Genomic DNA, 24,878 nt, shown 5'->3' with positions numbered 1-24,878 from the left:
CAAAACGGAATGCACCAGTCTGTGCCCTCTATGGGTTTTGGACTACAACTCTAATCAGCATCAGCCAGCACAGCCGTGCTGCTTGGAGCTGATGGAAGTTGTAGTGAGAAACATCAGGAGAGCAGATCAGCAAAGGCTTTTATAGAGGGACATGCATGGGATCGGGGCTTCAGGTTTCTTTTTTCAGCATATTGGGCATAGGTGGTGGATGGAGTTGGTGTGTCTCTGTATGGACTGTTGCAACAGCTATTTATGACAGTCCTGTTTATTAATCAGTGCTGGGGCAGTCAGGGATGGAAGCTGTGGCTCAGACTTCACTTCCTCTGCTGACTGAAGCTTACAAGTGTGTCTTTCTCACTTGTGCTATATTTTGGGTTTGCGTTCATGTAGCTTCATATCGGATGCTATTGCATTTTATTTATTTATTTTGAGATTTCAGACTAGTGGTACCCTTGAACAGTGTGAATTTTTTTAAAGAGATTGCTCTCATTTCTTAGACAGTAAATGTTCCCATTTTTAAAAATGGGTTTTTTTATTTGATAATTCATTAACTCCACAGGCAATTATTTGGTTGCCACCACTGTGTTCCAAATACTGATTTACCCTACTATGATTATGCAACACTGGGTACATTTAGATAATGAATCTGATTTTTTTAAAAAGATTTTTATATAGGTAAGTCCAGATGACCCTGGGGGCTGTTGGTAGGAATCTTTCCAGGGAAGGTGCAGAATGGGGTGGAGTTTCAGATTGAAGGCGGTGCCTTTTCTAACTTGAAGCTCCACCCCATTACTCCGTACACTCATCCCCTGAAATGGCACATGGTTATTTGGACTTACACACACCAAATTAATAAAAAACTGGACTTCAAATAATTCCACCGCAGCGGACAGTGATACAATGTAGTTTTGGGTAGAAGGCAAACTGCTGTGGAAGAGAAACAGTGCTGAATGTGGCGAAAGCAGGGTGGAATGGAAAACGATGCCTTCTTACATCCTTGGCAGCTATGCGACAGCACAATCCTGCGCATGTTTCCTTAGCGGTAAGTCCCATGGTATACAAGGGGCCTCGTTCCCATTGTCCCAGGTGATCAGGCACAGTACTGCCACCTCTCTTCCTCCCCCCAATCCCCATTTTATGCAGTTTCTCTTTCCTGACCTGCAGGATGGGAGAGGAAAGTCACATTCTCCAGCAAAAGCTAGATGAGTTGCTACACCATGCCCCCTTCCCATAGCCATCATCTCATAGCCACCAGGCCCCTCCCAGATGACCTTTTTAATTACACATTTGTGATGTTTGCGCTCATGATCTATCAGGATGGTCATACACGATCCTGCTTTCAATGCTGTTTGTGCCTGCCAAAGGTTTGAGGTGTCCACACGGCTTTCATTTTCAACCAGTACATATTCCGTCATGTGTTTGTCTGAGAAAGAGTGCATAACTCTCTTTGTCTCTCAACTTTTCCACATGTATCATTGTGGTGTCTCCAACCTGGGTTTATTTCACGGTTCGTGGCGCTGCATGGATCCATTTGCCTTTTGCTCCCCTTTCTCACTCTCTCTCGCTCTCCTATGCCATCTGCCCACCTGTCCGCATGTGTTTGGGGATCTGTCTCCTTGGGGCGTTTCTCCCCCCCCCCTCTCCTTGACACACTGTTTATCACTGTCAGAAGCCCACTCGCTCAGTCCACTTCCATCAGGGAATGTAGCAACCCCAGATCAAAGCCCCAGAGTTCTGGAAAGCTCTTTCACCACCAGTGGCTCATGGTTCCAGGCCTGGGTGAGAAACCTGAACATCCAGGCTTGCATAGCTCATTAATGCTTCAACAGATCATTGGAGGCTCTATTTCCCCTTCCCCATCAGTGGATCCGATCTGACTCCATGGGGCGACCGTCTGCCATTTACCCAAGGGCTTGTAAAACTCGCCAAACTTCCTCATAAACTCCCAGCAAAGAAGGTTTCATTTTTAAGAAACTCCAGCCCAGCTGATATCAGATTCCAGGAACCTCGGTGGAGAAGAGTGGTGGACGCGGTCTCCAGACACAAGCAATCGGGGGGGTAAAAAGGTTGGTTTGCTATCATCGCTATATTGTGTCACTATGTTATTGTATCACATTGAGGGGGTTCCCCCCCCTGCATTCTTTTCCCTAATGCATGATAAATCCTAGCGCAACCAGCATGCGTAGCCAAACCCGAAAAATGCGATCAGAGAAATATTTAAGGCAGCAAAGTCTGCAGCATTCGCGTGGATATGTTATCTGCATTATATCGGCCTTACCGATGTTTTGTGGAATAATGGGAGGTAGATAATACCCCAGCTAGCAAATGCAACAGAATGCGGACACGGTTATTGGAGACCGGGGTGTGTGGCACCAGAAGCCTGCAGTGTGTATATTGCAGCATTATCCAAATGAAGCCATAATATCTCAGCTGACGCAGGCAAGGAAAATTAGTCAGAGATTAGCCAAGTGATCGAGACAGCTAATGTGCCAGAGCTTAAATCGCTAAATATATCCATAGTTACAGCAGACCTTTGGTAATAAAATGTGTAATAGATGCCGGGAGATGTGACTGGTGTTGTAGCTAGCGGCTCATTAGTTGTTTATATGCTTCGGCTCAATGACAGTTTTGTGGAGAACCAGGAGAGCTTTTTAAGGTTTCCTGAAATGTCTTTTTTTGTTGGGGGGTGGGGGAGAGAGTTCCCCCAAGTGTTTGAATCTCAAAACTTGCAAATATTCCATCTCTTGTCCGTCCGTCTTCCTGAAATCCCCGGGAAATCTTGAGTTCTCCCAAGTGACATGTTGAAATTATTATGTCCTTCCGTTTAATGTTTTGTTAGCTTATTACATTCACCGCAGCTCACAAAATGAACAGGAGCTGGGCTGAGTAGTCTGCTAGCATGAGCGATTGCTCTGGCTATGGCAGCTTTATGTTGATGTGAGCTAGCCAATTTCGGTGTAGTGGATTCTATATTGCTTCAATGCGCACAAAAATATTTGTCGTTACATGTTATGCAGGGGTTGCAGCTTACATGTGCAGTGGCTTCTGCTATACATTTCGTGCGCCTTTGGAGAGAATTTGTTTTGAAATCATTGCGGTTGTTGAGGGTGAGGAGGAGAATCTCATCTAACCTATCTGTACTCAGTTTGATTACATTAACAATTTGGTGAAAATCCATTACACAGCCATAACATATTCAGACTTGGAGCAGGCCAGGCCCTCGTTTGAGGAGGTTTAAAATCTTCTCTTACATTTCTTGTTGCTGACATTGGATCCTCACTAACATGGTGTTTGTTGAAAATGCACTGAGGAAAGAATACGTTTTAAAACTGTAAAGTTTCACCTCATTTAAATTAAAATGGGTTTAAAACACCACCACATTACTGCTTTGCTGACCAGATATTGAACTGATGTGAAATGGTTTTTCTTCATAACTTGTACAATTCGATTTTGGGTAAAATTTCCTACTCCACTTTTGTAAGCAGCAACTTATATAGTGTGTATGATATCAGGTGGGGTTGGTTTCTTTTTAATGGTACAGAGGACAGATAGACTACCAATGCAATCCTATACATATATATATATAGGAGTAAGTCCTACCAAGTTCAGTGGCACTTATTCCCAAGCAAGTGTTTACAAGATTTCAGCCTAAATGCCACAGTTAAGAAATTCTTCCAGTTCTAGGAACAATTCTAGAAATGACCTTTCTGTTGCTAATAATAATAATACCATGAAGCAAGAGTTAAGGAGATGTATACACAATTCAGGGGCTCTTGGGGTGAACTTGAAGATTTACTTCAACATTCCCATCCAATATTAAATATACTGGGGAGACCCAGCCAGATGGGTGGGGTACAAATAATAAATTATTATTATTATTATTATTATTATTATTAGGTGTAATATCGTAGTGGAGCTGAAAATGAAAGGCAAAATGAAAGGCAAAATATTTCCATGGTGCCTGGCAGCCAGCATTCCCTAGTAAACTGTTTTGGAAACCTTCAGATCATGCATTTCCCTACAGCTTAGAAATGCTCATGTCCTGCTCATGTGAGATTTGTATTCTTTTTCTTTGCATCGTAAATATAGCTTCCCTTCCCAGCGCTACCATTATCTGCAGCGTTTCAAGGTTTAGCAAATGCAAAGGCAAAGTTCTTAGAGAGGGTATTTGAAGGATCTGCTGGAGTATTCGGTACAAATTCGGTGCATTCCCTCCAACCACTAGACACGCTGAGAAAGCAGGCCGTTTATTTCATTTACTGCATTTTTCTTTTAACCTGCTTGTCAGGCAACTGTCATCTCCCAAAGCAGCTTACATCAGTTGAAAAGAAAAAGGGGGAATGAGAGCCTGGTCCTGCCATGATCCGACTAACAAACTAAAAAGACAAGGCAGTCACACAAGAGGAGCAGAGAGGAGGGGAAAGGTAGAAGAGAGAGAGAGAGAGAGAGAGACCAAGTTAACCAAGGCGGAACAAAGTGCTGCACTATGAGTATTTAGACCCAGATCTTGCCATACTGCTCCTCTGTTCGTGGCTCTTCTTCTTTTGGCCCATGGATGGGAACAGCATGTTCTTGCCTGCTTAGCAATCCCAGGGTAATAATTGTGCCTCTTAAACTGGTGCAGCAGGAGAGAATAATGCTCTAAGCAGAACGGATTACAAAGGGGGAATTGATTGAATAAACCACATCCTCCTCGCGCTGCAAGGACCAAGGACCAAGAACAGAGGTGGTCCTGGTAAATGCGGGGCAGGTGGAATTATCTGTGTTCTTTGGACCCTCTTGCCCCATGAACTGTAAACTGATATGCTGCATGTATTCCATTCAACGTATGCAGATGATAAACAATGAAAAATCTGTTGCTCCACAGTACGGGAAACTTGTATCGTCAATCATTGCGTCCGCTTGTTTGTGTGTGTGTTATCACACTTCAAGTTGAGACCTGAGGGTGGCAATCAATTTTCAGTGTTTATTTTTGTTTCCCTTTTAGACAGTAAGAGGTGCAGTTGATACCAAAATCATGCTCTTAAGTGCCGAAAAAGCGGTGGTGAGGGTTTGTGTTGTTCACGATAGGCTTGGGTTTCCTCCTCCCTACAAAAGTTAATAAAAGGGAAATCAAGCCTTCAGACATATTGGTCTGCTGCCTGACTTCCTTATTTACATACATATTCAGGAAGGGTTGTTATTTCCAACCCAGCTCTAAACATATTTACCTGTAAATGTCACATGAATTTCCATAAGATTTGTTTCTCAGAAGGTGTATTTCAGATTGCCGTCTTCAGCTATTCCCATCCCCTGCCAAGTTTTACCTAACCACCCGACAATAAAGGGAACTGTGTTTTCTCAGTTTCTCAGCATTGCAAAGCAGTAGGCAGTAGATTTAAGATTTATTTTATATGTTTTTTTCTTTTAAAACCCTTCCCACTAAAAGGCTTAGCAAGTGGATAATCTGTCATGGATTTTAAACCCGTACATTTCAGATGGGGAAGAAGGGGTGTTTTTTTTTTTAATTAAATGACTAATCTTCCAGAGTATATTTCTCATCCTATTTTGTATATTTTATAGCATGCTCAACATCATGAATCTTTCTAAAAAATTGTAAGGTGGGGGAACCACAAATGTTATCCTGCCCTAAAAAAACACATTATTATACTTTAAAGATTATCCAAAGCAAACCACTGATGAAAACTCACAAATTCTGGGCACAGTCCAGACAAAGTGATTTTTTTTTTTTTTAAAGACCGATGGATTTCAGAGAGAAGGGAGATTTACAGGGCAAGCCTATGCAAGCTTACTCAGATGTACGTCCCACCATATTCAACTGGGCTTGCTCCCAAGTTAATTGTGCATAGGATTTCAGCAGAGGGCTCCACTTTTGATGGGTTCTGGCTCTCTAGTTTCAGGATAAAAGCTGGAACTCAATCCCAGGACAAAAGGAAGAGAAAACATTTGCCACTGCTGTCGCTTCGTTTTTAACAATTGTTGCCAATTTTGGGTGGCATTCAACTAAGTATTACTCGAGTAGAGTAGACCCACTGAAATTAATAAACATAGCTAAGTTAGGTCCATTCATTTCAATGGATTTCCCTTCAGTAAAACCTGATTGAATACTGGCCTATATTAACATTATAATCTCTAATAATTTGACCCATTGCTCAGTTAGTGAATTTTGAAATGCTACTGCCAATAATATTTTGTACAACAAAAATTTGGGGCAAATTGGCAAACTCTTGGGAAATGAGGTGCTCTCCTTGAACATGGTCCGAGGCCTTGACAGTACTTACGGTATGTACAGGCTCTTTCTCAGAATTAGTCACAGGTGCAACACTTTGCTAGAACGGGCCTTCCATTATTTAGAGGAACAAATCAGCATGCAATAACAGCAGAGATTGCCAGCCAAAGGCAGAGATTGAAGAGCTAAAAAACCTGAAACGTAGCCAGAGAGTCTGGGAAGAGGGGGGAAAACCCACTTGAAACATTCCGATTGTTCTGTCTGCTACTGGGATCTTTCGATCATCAATCATTTCTATTACCGCAGAAATGTAACCCTGAAAATAATTGCATTATAACAATAATACTGAACTCTCTCAATCACAATATTTATTGTTCAGTGGAGAGAGAGGTGCTGTATCTCGCTGCACGTAAGGAGTCTAAGGCGGCTGCAATCCTACACGCTCTTACTAGAGCAGAGAGTTAGGGTGCTTCCAGATGACCTGTTTTGCAGAGCATTTGTCCTGATGTGTTTGCAGGGAGATTAGACGACGTTGGCTATTTAATGAGCACCCACTCTTATCTGCTTGGCAGGCAGCTCGATGACCTTTGCATTAAAGCAAGTGTCATCCCACACTTTCCAGTTCATTTTTCCCCATCCAAAAGTCCAGTCTTTTGAAGAAGTGTTTATTCTTTTTTCCGAACAAGCAGCTTGGACTGTGCATCCTGAATTTGCCAGTTACGCGATTGAAGTCTACCCCAAAATAAAGATAGTCTGGAAGAAGGAGGTGCGTGTCCACTGGTGTGGGATTGGTGCTGCTTGTGCATGCAATTTTTGTGCAGCCTCCCATCTACACAGCATTGTGTGTTGCTTCCAACAAAGTTTGACTCAGAGCAGACGTGGGATGAGGGAGAAATCCAACTCAGTTCACATTTAAAGGGGAACAGTAGTGGAGCTGTCTTTTTCGGAAAACAAACAAACATAGTTGGAGTACAGCATTTTTATGTGTTGTTTTTTTTAAAAAAAAATAGTGCGCTGTGTTCTATTCCCTTTATGGCTCATACAGACTTTGTTTTGTGCTGTGTTTCTTGGCACAGGTCTACGCTTTAAAGCGCCGTGTCTGAGCGATTTTCTTTTTGCCCTGGTGTTTTCCCCGTGAAAACCTACTCTTGACCACTGAAAGCCCAAACTGATGTTTGTTCCGATTGAATGTCAAAGAGCAGGAGTTCACAGGCAAAACTCTGAGGCAAAAAAAGGGGCTCAGACATGGCACTTTAAGGCATGGATCTCTGCCTAGAAAGTGCTGTGCAAAAGGTAGGCGAGCCCTTGGTGGGTTTTATAATGTGTCATTTTAGCAATGCTTCCTCTCCCATTTTCAGACCTTTTGTTTTTTAGTTGGAAATTGATTAACAGGAAAATCTTACTTATGCTTTATTGGAAGTAAACAAAATTTTGTCCCATGAAGTTAGTGATGATGGGGGAATATGTCTGTTTCAGTTCCTCTGAGCTTCTCATTTCCCTAGTCTTCAGTTCACCGTAAGAGACTTCATGATCACTTCTTCTGGCTCTTAATACGGAATCCATATTTTACAGTGCAACCCTATACAGATAGATGTACATTCCTATGAGTTCAATAGGGCTTACTCTCAAGTAAATGGGCATAGGATTGCAGCCTAGGTTACCTTTGAAATCAGTATTGTCAGGTAACATCTTCATTTCTTGGTTAGTAAAAAAAAAATAATTGCCCCCCCCCCCCGGTCTCTTCAACCTGGACTCCAAACAGCAAGAAAAGGGCACAGTGATTTATTTTTGAGATGTTACACACATCAAAGGTTTTCACACTGTCCCTTTCCTGAAATACATCTGCCACAACAGTGCCTGGCTTTCACTGACGTCTGGCAGTTAGCATTTCTAAATCTTGAACCTGTTCTCAAGCCAAGCTGTGGTTTTCCACAAATCTGCTGAGTCAAAGGTTCAAAGATAAAAAGAAAAAGAACAGAATGGGAACAGATGCCCCCGCCCCCCAAAAATCTCTCTCTTTTTGCCTTGGATGAATTAACCTAAAATTATAGCTGCCCTGGTGCTTCTCTGCTCATGATACAATTTCTTCTTCTTCTTCTTCTTCTTTGGCAATCACTTGTAGCCGAGTAAGATTGTCTTCCATGAACACGGTCTTAACAGTGAGTCTGTAAGTGATAGTGGAGGCCAATTCGGGATCCACAAGTCCTTCCACAGTGGGGACATAGGTTTCTGGACGGGAGTTGATCATGGTGAGGGTTTGCCAAGCGTGCCTTCCTCTTAGCACATTTCTCCCTTTCGTCCTGAGTTCGAGTGTCTTCAAAGTCCAGGACATCTTTGGTAAAGGCTGTTCTCCAGTTGGAGCATTCGCAGGCCAGTGTTTCCCAATTGTCTGTGTTTATACTACATTTTTAAAGGTTTGCCTTGGGAGAGTCTTTAAACCATTTTTGTTGACCACCAGCATTAGGCTTTCCATTTTTAATTACTGTATGCCAATAAGGAGTCCCGTTCCAGACCCAGACATGCACTGAATTCCTATGGTTATGACATGTTTATTCCAAAAGGGAGTTTACACGTGTAGAAGTGAATCCTAACTTGGGAGAAATGTGGAATATAAATACATCAAACAAACAAACAAACAAACAAACAAACAAACATTTCCTTATTCCTGGCAGGAGACACCTGATTTAGAATGCTTCTATTTCCCCCAAATGTTCAGACTTTTGCAATGAGGAAAGTAATAGGGGAAGAGTGGGGTGACCCTTGCTTTGACACAAGGTCATCTAACTGCCCCTTTATGATAACGCGTTGAGGATTATATTTCAGCGTTATCTGAGGAAGTGGATTCTGGTTCATGAAAACTTTTGCCATAGTAAATCTGTTCAACACAAGACTCTTTGTTGTTTTTACTGCAACAGACTGAACGTGGCTACTCTTCTGGAAAACAATTTTAATGTTTTTGGGGAGGCTCACACTGGACTAGCCACAATCCTCTTTTTAATAAAACAGTTTGTCAATTTATAGTAGCAGCTGCAATATGATCTGAATATAATGCAAATGCAAGCCTTTATTGAGCGATGCACTCTGCAGGGAGACTCATGCTCTGAGACTCATGAGAAACGTTTTGTGATCCAGGAAAGTCAAGTAAAGTGCAAGTTACAGGTAGGTAGCTGCGTTGGTCTGCCATAGTCGAAAGAAAATAATAATAATAAAAATCCTTCCACTAGCACATTAGAGACCAACTAAGTTTGTTTGTATGAGCTTTCGTGTGCATGCACACTTCTTCAGTAAAGTGCAGATATTGCAATCTAAAGCGTGTTGTACCGGTAATTCAGAAACTCTGTGGGATAGCTGCATACTCTTGTCTGCGGTCCACACTGTTTAAAGAATCAGACGTGCTTGGAAGAGACTCTGATTAAGTTGTTGATCATTTAATCAGTGTCTAAGGAAGTTACTTGCTCCAGTCTGAGGCTGGTGGTTCTAATTAGAACTGGGGAAATAAATTCTGTAAATGAATCAAACATCTGGCCAGCAGGGCATAACTAAGGTAGGGGCACACACAGAATCTGTCAGTTTTCGGTTCTCCCAGTTCCTCATTTTCCCCATCTTTAATTCAGTTCTCTACATTTCCACATCAGTTTGTGATTTATTTATTTTTTACAAAGCCCTCAAGAAAATTCATAAACACCCTAGTGCAAACTTCTCCTGACATACACATGTTTGTATGCAGTTTTGCCTATTGTAGACATTTTCCAAAGCAACAGCCATACTTTGGTTTTCGAACAGCTCAGTTTTTGTACATTTTGGCTCCCTAATGCCGCAAACCTGGAAGTGACTGTTCTGGTTTGCAAACTATTTTTGGAAGACAAACATCCGATGGGGCTTCCGCAGCTTCCGATTGGCCGCAGGAGCTTCCCGCAGCCAATCAGAAGCAGCACTTTGGTTACCGAACATTTTGGAAGTTGAACGGACTTCTGGAATGGATTCTGTTTGACTTCCAAGGTACAACTGTATAATGCATTTTTGCGTGAGCTATTTTCACCAATATATGCAGTTTTATACACACTTTGCCCTAGTATATGCATTTCTGTCCATGTTACTTGGCTGGAGAACCCCATTGCAACATTCAGAAACGGGGTGAATTTGAAAGAATGGCTGTGTTTTCAGTTCTCAATCTGGCTTGGAAAGTGAGAATTAGGTAGATTTACCTATAAATGCAAACTGAATCAAATTTCTCTCCCATTGCTACCAGTGCCATTTTATCACATTCCCCACCTTTCCAGGGTTGCAAGAATCAAGTAATTTACCAAACTATTAGGTTTTTTTTTAAAAAAAAAATCTCAGGACTGGAATTGGTTATTTTGTTAAAGAAACAAGCTATTTTGACTCAGGGTGGGGTGGATTCAGGAATGCTGCAACTGTATCCTGCATTGCAGATCCTGCACTGAGCAGTTGGGGGGGGGGTTCAACTTGATGGCCTCCAATAAACCTTCCAACTATGATTCTAGCAAGTATCCACGCCATACATTTAAAACACCCTCCCAAAGTATTCTGGGAGCTGCTGTAGCTTACAGAACTGCAATTTCAAGCACCCTCAACAAACTACAGTTCCCAGGGTGCTTTTGAAGGGAAGCCGTATGCTTTAAATGGACTTTACAGATATTTTATTTTTAACGATTTCAGAAGATTTATATGCCGCTTGATTGTAATAAAACTTCAAGGTGGTTTACGAAAAGAATAAAACAATCACATTATCGGGGGGGATGCCGGCTAAAAACAACTGTTTAAAGCATTCAGAAATGATTAAAATCAATGATGAGCTAAAAAACAGATGAAAACACATGTCAACGTTATACATGTATAGTGTATACACATACAGTCGTACTTTGGATCCCGAACGCCTTGGCTCCTGAACAAATCAGCTCCCGAACGATCAAAACCTGGAAGCAAGTGTTCCGGTTTCCAGATGTTCTTTTGGAAGCCGAATGTCTGATGGGGCTTCCGCGGCTTCCGATTGGCTGCAGGAGCTTCCTGCAGCCAATCAGAAGCCATGCTTTGGTTTCCAGACGCTTTGGAAGTCGAATGGACTTCCAGAACAGATTCCGTTCGACTTTCAAGGTACGACTGTATAAACATTATACAGGCTTGCCTAAACAACAGTGTTTTTAGCCGGTGCTGAAAAGAGTTCAGTGAAGCTGCCTTCCTGGTATCAGCAAGCAGGGAGATCCCAAGGGTGGGTGCCTCCACAATGGAAGACCAACTTCTTACAAATGCTGAATGAATATTATGTTGCACCTGTAACAGAGCCAGTTCCACAGAATGAGTGGGCCTATGAAGGGTGGCTGTGACCAAGGCCAGAGCGGGGCTGATTTAGGATGACCTGAGTGTGCAGCCCGATTGGTTTTGCATAAAGTTTTCAGGGAAGTTAGTTGACATCGACTGTTTTATTAAGCATTCTTTATGATTTATTTGAAGAGAGGTTAGCAGACATTGTGTCAAGCAATTATTCTTCCGCATCTCTCCATCACTTATCACAACTGGTCTGCTTCCCGGGGGTGGGGGGGGGAGCAGGTTTGTTGTTGCAAGACACCAAGGCAACTTAAACCGCACGACCTGGGTGTGTGATTCCCACCTGAAAATACAGTGGTACCTCGGGTTACAGGCGCTTCAGGTTATAGACGCTTCAGGTTACAGGACTCCGCCAACCAGAAATAGTACCTCGGGTTAAGAACTTTGCTTCAGGATGAGAACAGAAATTGGGCAATAGCGGTGCGGCGGTAGCGGGAAACCCCATTGGCTAAGTGGTGCTTCAGGTTAAGAACGATTTCAGGTTTAAGAACGGACCTCCGGAATGAATTAAATACATAACCAGAGGTACCACTGTAGTGACAGACTTAGAAGCACCCTAGATTCCCAAATCTGGTGGGTGGGGGGAAGAGCGCTGCACGGTAGTTCCTTAATTGACTAGAAGGCAATAAAAGTATTTATGCCAGCATGGTGGGGAACTGGGGAGGGGGGTGGAGAGAGGTGAGGCTTTTAATGTGTGGGGGTGCGGCCCAGCCTGTGGTCAGTTAGTTCCAGGTTAGGGGCTGGATATTCAATGGCTGGAAAATTGCCATTCTCCCCGTTGAGGTATTATTTGACCCTGTCGAGAGCGGGGGCTTGTTTCCGGCAACACTTGGCCCCTCCTGGGTTTAATTTGGCGTAGCAGCAAAAGGAGATGAAACAGAGATATGCCGGTGGGAGCCAAGAACCATATATCCTCAAACGAGGGGAGTTCACGCCAAAAATGCTGACATCATGGAAAAGGATGTCACACGAGAGCCGAAGCCTTGGGAGAAAGCAGGAGAGGGGAAGAGGCTGGCCTTTTGGCCAACAGGAAGCCCTGCTGCTTGACGTTTGTTTAAGTAAAGACACATGACAAAATAATGTATCCACCTAATCCTGAAACCACAAACGCTTTTATTTTGCTCTTCTGGGAGGGGGCAGGGTGAACTAGTAGCATGGAAGCCTCAGAAACAGCAAGGGAGGGTGGCCAAAATTGGAGATTCTCCATATCTCCCCACTGGAAAAAACATTCAAAGAAGGCAAGTGGCTGTGAATGGTTTCTGAGAGCTGGTGTCATTTGATGGACGGTGTGTTGGGCTTGACCTCCAGAAACTTACTGGATGGACAGCTTTGGGCAAGTGGCTCTCAGTCTCCAGCTGCCTTGTTCTCCAAAACTGCAATTCCGTGCGGACTACGGTACTTTTTCACAGAGCATCCAGGCAAGGTCATCATCAGCCCAAATGCATTCCGGAGTTTTCTGTGTTGTCTTCCTATGTTTGTTCAACATGGCAATTGCACAACCAGCCCTGTCTTGTCTGAACAAAGCAAGTGTCATTGAATTTATTTATTTTTGAAAAACAAACATTTGATTGTTTTTTTTTTACAAAGGCATGCATGACAAATGAATACATCAACATCTCACCCCCACCCTTGACATTGAGGTTATTAAAAACACCTTCACCTTTAATTAGACAGTTCCTGTTTGCAGATATAATCTGATCACTTATATTAGTCGTTTCCAGACAACCTGTTTATTGTGCATTCCTTCCTAATTGTTTACACATAATATAGGGGGTGGGATAGATTGCATCAGTTATTTATTTTGCAGTTGTTCTTATTTGTTTGTGGGAAAGTTATATTTCATTGCATCAAGCAATTGTTACCCAACAGTTCGCAGTAAATTTCCTCATCACTTTATTTATTGCCAAAAACCTGGTTTGGGAGGGAAGCAGGATTGTTTGCACAGCAACTCCCAATCAACTTTAACTGCCTAACTTGAATTAGCTGATATGTGAACGAATCCTACTTGAAAATATTGGCGGCCTGGAAGGAGCCATTGCTTCATCAGGGAACAATAAAATAGTCTGGACCTACAAGAAGGAAACTCTTAATTAACAATTCCAAGGACCTTTGCTGAATGGGAACATTATCGGAGGATCTTGGTCACAGGGAAGGCCATTTCTGGATAATATATATTCTGGATATATTATGTGTGGAACTTCTGTTCGACTTCCACTTCTAGATAATTGCAGAAAAGCAGGGCCTTAGCAGCGCTAGAGGACCTCAGCAGCACATGGAAGCAACCCCAATTGCCCTGTGGAAATAGCAATCTGCTAGCTCACATAGATGCTTTCAGGCTGATTGACCCAACAGAGGTTAAAGAAAGATCTTTAGAATAATAATAGGAATCTGAGCACAAAATCTGAAAACTGCTTCACAGGGAACATGCAGAAGCTGTGTTTCTTTGCATTACAAATATGCAACACAGACAGGTGGTGATGAATAGATTGGCTTTAATAGAGTTGCACCAAAAAAAACCACCAAAGCCCACTGTGAGGTTTTCAGTACCGCTGAATAGAAATCTACAAGGAGATTGCCCAGGAAACACATTGAAATTCTTCTCTCCGAAGGAGGGATGCCAGGTTATTTGTATATCATATCGGCAGCTTTAAAGGTTCTTTCTCCCCACTTCAGGTTTAATGGGAGGCAAGATTTCAGGGTGGGGAGACAGGAGGATTCATAGCAAATTTCATCAGAGTACTTAGATATCCTGAAGCTTAAACTGGGGAGAAAGGAATTGTGTTAAAACAACTTTCACACCATACATCTCTTTCCCCCCCCCCCCAAAGAAAAATCCTGAATGCTGTAGTTTGTTAAGGGTGCTGGGAATTGTAGCTTTGTGAAGGGTAATTTACAGTTCCCATGATTCTTTGAGGGCAGCCAAGTGCTTTAAAATATATGGATGTGATCATTGTGGTGACTTTAAAAAATAATAATCACTTCCTCTGTGTCAAGTGTTCAAGGTACAGTATGAGTTGCCATTGCTTATGTCACCAAAGAGGGAGGCATCAGCAGGCTTGAAAGCTGCCTCATATGGAGTCTGTGGGGATAACCAACATCTGGGACAGCCAGTAATTCCCGGAGTGCCTGCTCCCACTGGCCGTGAATGGGTCCGCTGGTTATGAAGCTGAAGGTCGTGAGATTGTTGTTTGGAGTTCCGAAGGTTTCTTTGGAGTCACGAAGGCTCCTCTGGAGTTACGAAGGCTTGAGGTTCCAAAAAGGAAAGGATAGAAGAGGTGGCCAAAACTAAGAAGGCGGCCAAATAAAATTTAGAAATAAAAGAAATAAGAGACTGGCAGTCAATGGTGGAGTTGCGCTCTCCCCGACTACTACTCTGTGCAGCTTGGTTTCTCTTTCGCTTTCTTTCTCTCTAGGCTTGTCTCGCACGGTTGTTCTCTCTTGGCTTGTCTTGCGCACTCTACACAACGCTACAGAGAGCAGGGGCCATTTATTAGTAAACTGAACAACGTCACAACATCATCATTAACCAATCACAACATAGTATTCTGCTGAGTTTCCGGCGGGAACTGCTTCCCGACCGTTGCTAAAAGCTATTTTGGCGCGCTTTGCCTCAAGCGCGGAGGGATCTAGGCAACAAACCTTTGCCTGATCTCCTTGCCTTCCGTGCATAGCGCGGAAGGTTACCAAACTGCGGCAAGGTGCAGGAGCACCTGAAAACGTATTCCCACAGGAGTCAGACTGCTGGTGCATTTAGCTTGGTTTGAGGCAGCCAGTGTGCAGGGGTGGACTTTGGTAATCTTTAGTAATATATGGCGCCTTGGGTGAGGCCAAATTTGGCTCCCCCAAATGGATCTTCTCAGTTTTGGATCTTCTCAGTTTTGTGCCACCTGACACTGCCCTAAATTTGGTGCTCTTCAGAGATGTAGAACTACAACTCCCATCAGCCCCAGCCCAAATGGCCAATGGTCAGGAGTGTTGGAAGCTGTAGTCAAGGAACATTTTAAGGCGCCATGATAGCAGCCAGGGCAAAATCAGACAGGGGGTCTTTCCCAGTCCTAGCTAGAGATGGAGAGGATTTAACTTCCAGAGACCTTCTGCAGGCAAGGTATGCGGTATCCAGATTTACATATAAGCTAAAAAAAAAAAAATTAAGGGAAAAAAAACTGGATGTACATTTCCAAAAATATAAGATAAAAAACAAATAAAATAAAACCCACATACAGCAACAGTGTTTTGTGTTATGTAGGCTCCTATGTTGTGTTGTGGGGGAGGAAGGGAAAGGAGAATGTTAGCTGCTTTGAGACTCCTTTGGGTAGTGATAAAGCGGGATATCCAAACTCTTCTTCTTCTTCTTCTTTGATGTAAGTAATGGGCCCCACCTGCTAGCCTGCTCCCTAAAATATCACTGCTTTACTCATTTCTATATATAGGGTGCCTACATTCTGCATGGCCTGGTTGCATGGCAACATGTGCAAATGGCTTTAGAAACCTATTAGGTCCATAAATTACCATACAGCATATATTCAACAGAAAAAACAGCAACAATTTGTTGTTGACAAAAGACAGCAGGACATATAAAGGGCCCCATTACCTTCAGTAGCTTAGGGCCTCATCAAACCTAAATCCGGCCCTGGGTATGTCCCCTCAGCCCTTCCCATTAAGTTTAAAAGCCGGGGAAGTTTTGAGGGAGCTTCCCTTCCCACAGACTTTTCTAAATAGCACCTCTGCTACTCTGGATCTATTTGTGAGCTGAAGCCGCCCGTCAGCCATCACACCCTGCATGCTTGGAGAAGGTGATGCAACATATGTGTAACGAATTAGCACAGAGCCAGGCCTGTGTACAAGAGCGGGTGGAGGAGGGGGGTGGCAGTCATGTGGATAGTTGGGGGGGGGAGCCGCTTTTAGCCATGATTTATGCTTCCCGTACCCCCTCCTGGGGTGGCAATGTCTCCAACCACCTGGCCTCTGGGATGCGAAAGAAGTGTCAAAGTGTAAAATCTAATAAACATGTGAGGGGCGGATCAGCCCCTCCAACTTGTACATCGTAAGGCTAGGAGAATTGAATTTCTTATTTCTTATATAACCCCACCCCCACCCCAGCTTTATCTAAGTTTGCCTTAAGCGCTGTGCTGTTGATGTGTCAATCTCTAAAGCAGGATAGGTCCCAAAAACGCCCCGATTAATTTTTTTGGCTGCATTTATATTACTAGCTTAAAACATAGCAAGGTTGTGTTCTTTTTCTCAGTTTGAACTGGAGCTGGTTTATTATTATTATTATTATTATTATTATTATTATTATTATTATTAACATTTATACCCTGCCCATCTGCAGGCCCTTGCAGAGCCAGGCAGAGGCCTGGGCCAGGTAGATAATGTGCCCCCCCTTTTTTTTACCTTGGGATTTCAAGGCTTGAACCGTATCTGCATATAAAAATACATAGGGAAAAGGATGTTTTAAGTATTTACATTTAAATAATGGTGAGCGATTGTGAATATGCTGACCGAGGCCCCCTCTGGAATCAGCAGCCCGGGCCAAGTGGCCCATATGACCCCCCCCCTCTGTTTGGGCCTGCCCATCTGGCTGGGTTTCCTCGGCTACTCTGGGAGGCTTACAGCATATCTAAAAACATCAAGCATTAAAAACCTCCTGATACAGGGTTGCCTTTGGATGTCTTCTAAAAGTTGTTAATTCTTTATCTCCTTGACATCTGAAGGGAGGGCATTTCACAGGGAAGGTGCCACTACCGAGAAGGCCCTCTGCCTGGTTTGGTGTGGGGAACACCTCAAAATGCAGTACTTCATAAGAAATTATTGGATAGATGAGGATTGTGGCTAAAATTGTGTGACAGGGAAAGGAGATAGATAATTCTTCTCCTCACATACAAGAAGATATGGGGTGAGGGCAGCAGCAGCAAAAGTAATTTTTGTCTTGCACGGTGATAGAGTTTGAGTCATCTTTTACATCTTTCCCCAAACCCTGTGGGAGGGGCCTGTTTCTCCCAGTCTGTGGGAAAAAGTGCCCCACGCAGGGACTAAGATCTCTTTCACAGCCAGAACTTGAAAGGAAATTCATTCATTCCCAAGGAGGAAAAAAGAAAGCTATCGTGTAAGAGAGCATGAAATAAAGCAGCTTCAAATGCCACAGTCCCTTGAATCAACACTACTAACAGAAATGGAAATCTACTTGCTGGTGGTGGTGGGATGGAGATGTTTTAAATGAGTTATTTTCTAAGAGTGAGAAGTTATAGGGGTTCATGTCAAACGAGGATCTGACATGAAAATTACAAGTTGACCTTAGGTCAGTCACTGTCTCTCTGTTGCAGATGAATACACCTCACAGGCTTGCTGTGATTATAAAATTGAGGAGTGTTTGTGTGTGTGTGTGTGTGTGTGTGTGTGTATGCCTCCTTGAAGGAAAGTTGAACTATAAAGTTGGAGCCTTTCTAAAAGTTGTGCCCTCTGCTTCACCTATTTCAGGTTTGCATGAACTTTCATGGTTACAGAGTGTTGTGCAAATAGCGCTCTGTACGTGCTCAGTGTCCCTTTCTTCCTTATTATTGCATCATGTGTCTCCAGACTGAGCCTTTGCAAAAGAGTTTCATGTTTGGAACACTACCTTTGAAAACAGCTTCGGGGCCTAATTCCTGGGAGCGGTTGCTTGAATGATTCCCCTGGAGCAGCGCTCTGGCCTCTTGAGTTAAAACCAAACAAGGAAGGCTTTCAAAAATATATGTGCACAGATCAGCTTTTATCTGTGTAGCTTACCAGTCACTGGGTGGTTTCCAGGAGATGCCGGAAATGCTCCTTTGGTTGCTGGTTGCATTTGTATCGAGCCCAGACAGGCTGCACCCGTTTGGCTGTGTGAATTGAGTTGTGTGAATTGGGCTTCAGCAGATATCAGATAGTACCTAATGCTTCCCGTTCCCTCACCCCACAGAAATTTGAGTTCCCTGGTTTGCAGAAACTTGGGGGGTTAGTTGGCAATCCTGCATCCTCACCCCCCAAAAAAAACAACAGCTTTTCTTTTGTGTTTGACAAATGATTTATTGATGTTCCAGATGTTTCGAAACCCCTTTTTTTCCAATTTGTCAAAATAGCCTTTGCTACTGGAAGGAGCGGGGTGCAGGAGAAGGAGCAGTTATAGTAGTAATAATAATAATATATAATAATAATAATAATAATAATAAATTGGTTCCTCCCCTCTCTTTAGTGACTGTGCCAGTTTTTCAACCATAATGATAGAGCCGCCAACATCTGCCCACACCCCAGACTCAGCTTTTAAGTGTTTTTTTCCCCCTTCCCTGCCCCTCCATGGCAGGTGTGAAGACAGAACGGTTGTCAGTGGGGATGTTTAGAGTTTCAGAGAGGGGCGTAAAATCGAATTTGGGACGTTTCGCCCTTTGCAGTGGAAAGGGAGAGGGACGGCTTTCATGCGGAGCATTTGAAGCACGCAAAAAAGAACAAAAAAGCAGTTGTACTGGTCGAGACTAATGGGGAATACCTGTGATTCATTCCTTTAAAAAGAGGGGGGCTCACTCCAGTAGCAGCAGCAGCAGCAGCAGCACAACACAAGACAGCTTGAAAACCACACTCCCTGACACACACACCCCAGCCAAAGAGTGTAGGGAGCAGGTTGTGTTTCCTGCCTGGCAACGGAAATGTACCCCGCACATGCTCAGAGACATTTCACCTCTGGTTTTTTTCTTTCCTTTTTGCTCCCTCTGCTTCCATGTAGATTGCGAGCACCTGGGGCAGTGGTCGCTCTCTCATGTCGTGAGTGGTTAGAGTGTTGGGTTAGGACCCAGGACACCAGAATTTTAAAATCCCCATTCATTCATGAGGCTCAGAGGGGGACTTGGGGCCACTTGGTGTCTCTCGGCCTAACATACCTCGCAGAGTTGTTGTGAGGATGAAATAGGGAGCAGAACCAGATACACCACCTTGAGCTCAAGGCAAGGCCTGCATGGTGCTACAAAACTGCCGAAGCTGAGTGGGTCTCTGGGGCTAGTCAGTGCCTGCCTGGGAAATGCCATCTTAAGTTCCCTCATGGAAGAGGAAACAAATGAGAAATTGTTCAATACAAAGTAAATCAGCTCCTGCTGGCCAGTGTTTCATGGCCATTAAACTGGTAGAGGAAGATCACCTCTGTGTCCCTTTGCTGGGAGACATGCACTGTAAGGTCCTGTTGTATTTGCTCTGCGGGAAGGAGCAAGACACACACAGGGGGTTGACGAGAAGCAAATAACTGATTGATTCGATTTACTGTATTCCTGCGCCGCTTTTCATTCACACGACTCTCAAAGCGGCTTGCAAACAATAAATAACAATGACATAATAGAACATCACAAGTACAACACAAATCGTACCGAATAATGAACAAAGCATCAGTAAAGCAATTAAAATTTATATAAAAAAAGAAACTATTAACGGAGCAACTAAAAAAATAAGCTAAACAGCACACTTCCGCTTTGTTATACAGCTTATACAGCTCTATTATCGCAAGCGCCAACTAGTGATGTCAATTGGAACTGTGATTACTTTTCAACTCAGATGTCATATATTACATTTACTTCTTTGGGGCTTCTTGGTGATGGCTCTCCGCTTGTGAAAGTGTTTTTGATGGGGGTGCTTCTATTGGTTTCTTTTTTTAAGCATGTAAAGACTTATCCATTTGCTCAGGCATTTGCGGAGCATCAAGAGCATTTACTGACTGAGAGTATGGTACCCTTTGTAATCTTGTGTTTCTTGCCGCTGCTCTAATTGTGATGTGGATTAATAGTTTTGGTTGCTTTTAGCTGACTTTGTATCCTTGTGTATTGTCACCTATGTGTTGTATGCTGCTGGAATCTATTAGGGACCTAGAAATCTGCCTTATACTGAATCAGGCTGCTTCCAGACAACCTGTTTATCCTGATTGAACCTGTGACTATTTGCATACAAAGTACAAATGCAACCACACTGAGCCACAGCTATGATGAAAGTTGAGCTGTAGATACGCCAAATAAATAAATAAAATTTGGCGGGATGACTGCCGAGTGCTTGCTTTTAAATGTGACTAAATACAGTTTGATTATATTCATATTTAATCTAATTAAATCACTGCAGACGGATTAGGTGTTATTTATGTTCTGGCTGTTCCGAATCTCTCTCTCTCTCTCTCTCTCTCTCTCTCTCTCTCTCTCTCTCTCTCTCTCTCTCTCTCTCTCTCTGTCTCTCACAGAGACAAACACACACACTGGTGTACTTTAGGGTCCCCTTGTCACCCCATTTCTGGCTAGAGCCTGGTCATCCAATTTCAGGAAAGTTATTGCAGAGCAGACTCCTACTCATTACTCTCTTGGGTTGTTGTTTTTTAAATCCACGTGGATGGCCAGTTCCAACACATGTCACACCCCTAGACCTCCATGGGAGAAATTACAAAAGCAATCCTTACAGAAGAGGGGAAGATTATGGGGATGGGGGTCCAATCGTGCCTGGGAACAAGGAGCTGCCTGCCCATCAGTGAGAAGCAGCCACACACACTGCAGGAGACAGGAGAGACCTCCCTGGTGGCTGAGGAATGCTCAGCAATCAAAGCCCCCCAGGCAATTAGTGATTAGTGTGTGAGAGGGGGGAGAAATCAGAGACAAGACAGAGGCATCACTTTCCTCTCTTCCAAGGATTATCCCCTATCAAGGGAGAAGAAACAGGAGATCAGGCTTCTAGGGTCGCCAGACCTCCATCAGCGCCTCAGCCCATCCCATAATTGACTGTCTCACTTGAATCTCAAACCTTACTCAGGACTGTCATAAAATAAAATAAAAACACACCCCAAGGCAGTCAGTCACAGATTTTACAGATTATGGCTTATAGTGTCTTCTCTAATCCCCACACTGTGCGTGTTTTTACAAAAACGACACACTAAAAGTGCATTTAGTATCTCCTAAAGGTGTTTGGTTAGACGAGGATAACTGTGTTCTTCCAGGGGTCATTTGGGAATCTGGATAGTTCATTAACTCTGGATTTTTGCCAGGGATTGCCCATCAAATGACCTGTTAGATATTGCTCTAGTTTAGGATTCGTGATTTTGCCTTACAGCCTTGCTCTTTCCGGATTCCATCCTAGCTGTGTTCTAGCCCTCCATACCATCATCCTGACCTGCCAAGTTTTGCCCTGGCTCCTGCTGGCTCCACTCCCTAACCAATCAGCTTTTGCCTTTTTTTTGGGGGGGCATGTGTCCTACTATTTGGCCTCCTGTTTGAAAGGTTGAAGAACCCTCAGAAAGGAGAGCAGGAGGGGTCTTGAAGTTTCCCATTAACAGTTAGCAGCACCAGGGCAGCAAATTGAGAAGGCACAGAGGTCACTAGGTCACAATCTCCCTCACTTTGCTGTGTTTTATTTCCATTTAAATGATACCTGTTGTTTCTAACTTTGCATCTGTACATATGCAAATTTTGTGCAACCGTGTCAACTCTTGGGGTGGGTACATTTTCTCATTTTTTTTGCTACGCATTCAATGGTAACCCTGCCAGCTTCCTACAAGCCCTGCCCTTTGACCAGCCTGCTGTTGCCCTGATTCTTCCTCTGACCTCTCCCGCAGGTCGTATCTAGCTGGCATGGTTATATGGTCAGCATCTCTAAATTAAAAAGTTGGCAGCTTTACTTCTTCTTGCATGAACGAATGGCTGCAGAATGTTTGTATGGACACATGTAAAGAAGAAATCTCCTTTACAAATCATATGAGCTCAACCTTGGCTCGTTTTCCCATAGGAACAGATGTGCTCTGCCTAGAAAGCATCATTAGTCTTCCCTCTGCCTGGATTGCCAGGAATGGGGAACCTGTGGCCCTCCAAGATGGTGTTTGGACTCCAACACTCATCATCAGGCCCAGCCAGCATGGTTAATGGTCAAAGATGGTGGAAGATGTAGTCCAACAACATCTGGAGCGCCGTACTGAGCAAGTTAGGAAGCACTAGATAGAATAACAATGATATCATCTGTGAGTTAGGTGTGGGTGTATCTGGAACCCCTAAGATATATCTTCACTGAGTCTTTGGGTACAAGTTATAATGTCACAGCTGGAGATTTAAGTATTGGCAGTGATATGTGGATGGTGCATGTCAAAACTTGTTGAATGAATGTGTTTTGTGTGTTGCTTGCCCTTCTTGTTATTTAAAAAACAACAACACATAATCTATATATATATAAAAACAAAACAAAATAAAAAATTCCTTCCAGTAGCACCTTAGAGACCAACTAAGTTTGTTCTTGGTATGAGCTTTCGTGTGCATGCACACTTCTTCAGATACACTGAAATGGAAGTCACCAGACCCTTAAATATAGTGAGGGAGTGGGGAGGGCTATTACTCAGAAGGGTGGTGGGAATCCTTCAAGCTGCATGTTAGTTTGTTTTCACCTTTCTCTGTAACCGCTTGACCGATTGGCGTCAGATTTGGACACAACATGCCTTGGCTGTATGGGAAGGATCTTAGGTACCTAGATTGTAAAAATATCACACCTATCCCAGGTAAATCCGTGAATTTGTGCAAAAAACAGCGCCCTCTGGTGGATGTTAAATAGCATAGCACACAACACCCGTTGCCGATCCCTCCTCCTCCCCCCCCCCACGTCACCGCCGCCATCCAATCAACAGGCACGCCGCCCACAAAAGGCAGCCCGCACGCAAAGACGGAGTTTGGCCTTGGTGGCTTTTAGATGCCGCCTGCAGCAGCTATAGAGAGAAGCCACGCCATAGCCACGCCGCCCGGAAACGTCCTGTCCGCCTTTTGGGAGGGCGGGCAGATCGGTAGGAAAGCTAAGCTGCCTGCTAACACTGAGATAGCCTGCTGATAGAAGCGGCAGGTGCACAGCAAAGCAACGGCACAGTCAGGCCGGCTGCAAACGTTCCGTCCACCATTTCCGGGTTCGGACGGCAAACAAACTGTACAAACAAATATACTGCCCTCCAATGCACATCAACAACATCAAACCAAGACATACAAACAATTCAAACAAAGGAATCAGAAATAATGAACAATGACAGCCAGGCACAATCTGGTTCACATTAATCAACAATAGGGTTGCCAACTTTTCAACCAGTGGCCATAACTCTGCCTTTTAACACCTGATGTATTCACAGGCATTACAGGGCATAATGTTTCTCTATGTTGATTTCTTGAGATGAAGCTGGTGTTAGGCATAAGAATAAGCCAGCAAAGACCCCCTGTGTTGCGAACAGAAAAACCTGGGCGTCGCTACCCTGCTACTACCTCTGGAGCACCAACTTCTTTCAGCGTGTTCACTGCTGAATATATGAATAAGTCGTGGATTTAACCAGGCGCATCCGTGCTGTGGTTGGGACTTCATACTTATTTGGAAGGCATGTTGCCTCAAGCTTAAATCATTCTCTGTGTGATACACCGTCGGAAAAAAAATCCCCTACTTTGGGAAATTCTCTGAAGTCACATTAGTTGGTGTTAACCTTGTATATATTGTATGCCACTTGACTCTGAATGAAGATACAATTTAGTAGCTGTATAAAGTGCTGCAATCAAATTATTAGCCTGTCACGTTGCTTTTAGGTTGCCGTAAGAATAAGCCAGGCAGCATTCCCTTCTGGTTATTTGGCAACCCTAAGGATCAATAAGGAACACAGAGAAAATTGAAAATCTGACCTATCCTAACCCACAGATGAGGACTCCTCGATCCCTAGTTTTGGTCGTTGCTAAGAGAAGCCTGCCACTGCCCCATAGAGAGGGGACAAACTTTTCTCCATTTCCTCTCACCCTCCTCCATACTTTTTTTCTGCCCTGAAGTGCGATAGTTGTGGCCTCCTTGGGGAACTAACGTGTTTACTCAACCCCCAGCTGTGCTGGCACGCAGGGAAAATTGAGAATTTTGGCTTATCATAATCCCACAAATTAGCACTCCTTGAGCCGTCATTTATTTTTGGACGCACACCGCTCTCAAGTTATACCCTCCTCTCTCTCTACACCCACACCCACACACTAATAACCAGATGCAACCCCTCATTGCTTATTACCTCCTCCCTTTATTTCTCTCCCCCACCCCCAGCCCTTGGGACTGGGTTAATTCCCATTCGTGCCTCCACTGTGAAAAGGGGGTTTAAAGCTAGTTTCTCATGCTCATTAAATTCTCATCTATTTGGCTCCTTGGGCCTAGTTTCTAGATTGAAGCGGGTCGTTGAGATATATGTGTGTGTGAATTATTGTTCCATGAATGATCACAGAGCAAAGAACAGGTGCAACAACAACTTGCAGGGTGTGTGTGTGCACACACAGATTCACCTCCCTACTAGTGATTA

The 24,878-nt window shown here is 43.6% G+C and overlaps 1 protein-coding gene across 1 annotated transcript in view; it reads left to right on the top strand.

The window, feature by feature from the left end:
* The first annotated feature begins 1,655 nt into the window (after positions 1 to 1,655).
* The window catches only part of LOC117059085 (netrin-1-like), a 35,070-nt gene continuing 11,847 nt past the window's right edge, over positions 1,656 to 24,878 (top strand). Inside the window, exon 1 of the mRNA XM_033170587.1 lies at positions 1,656 to 2,066. The gene's annotated coding sequence lies outside the window, so the exon portion shown is untranslated. The remainder of the gene's footprint in view (positions 2,067 to 24,878) is intronic.

The sequence above is a fragment of the Lacerta agilis genome, chromosome 14 (genome assembly GCF_009819535.1).
Source record: "Lacerta agilis isolate rLacAgi1 chromosome 14, rLacAgi1.pri, whole genome shotgun sequence".
In the NCBI taxonomy this organism is placed as follows: domain Eukaryota; kingdom Metazoa; phylum Chordata; class Lepidosauria; order Squamata; family Lacertidae; genus Lacerta; species Lacerta agilis.
This window is presented reverse-complemented; position numbering and strand designations above follow the sequence as displayed.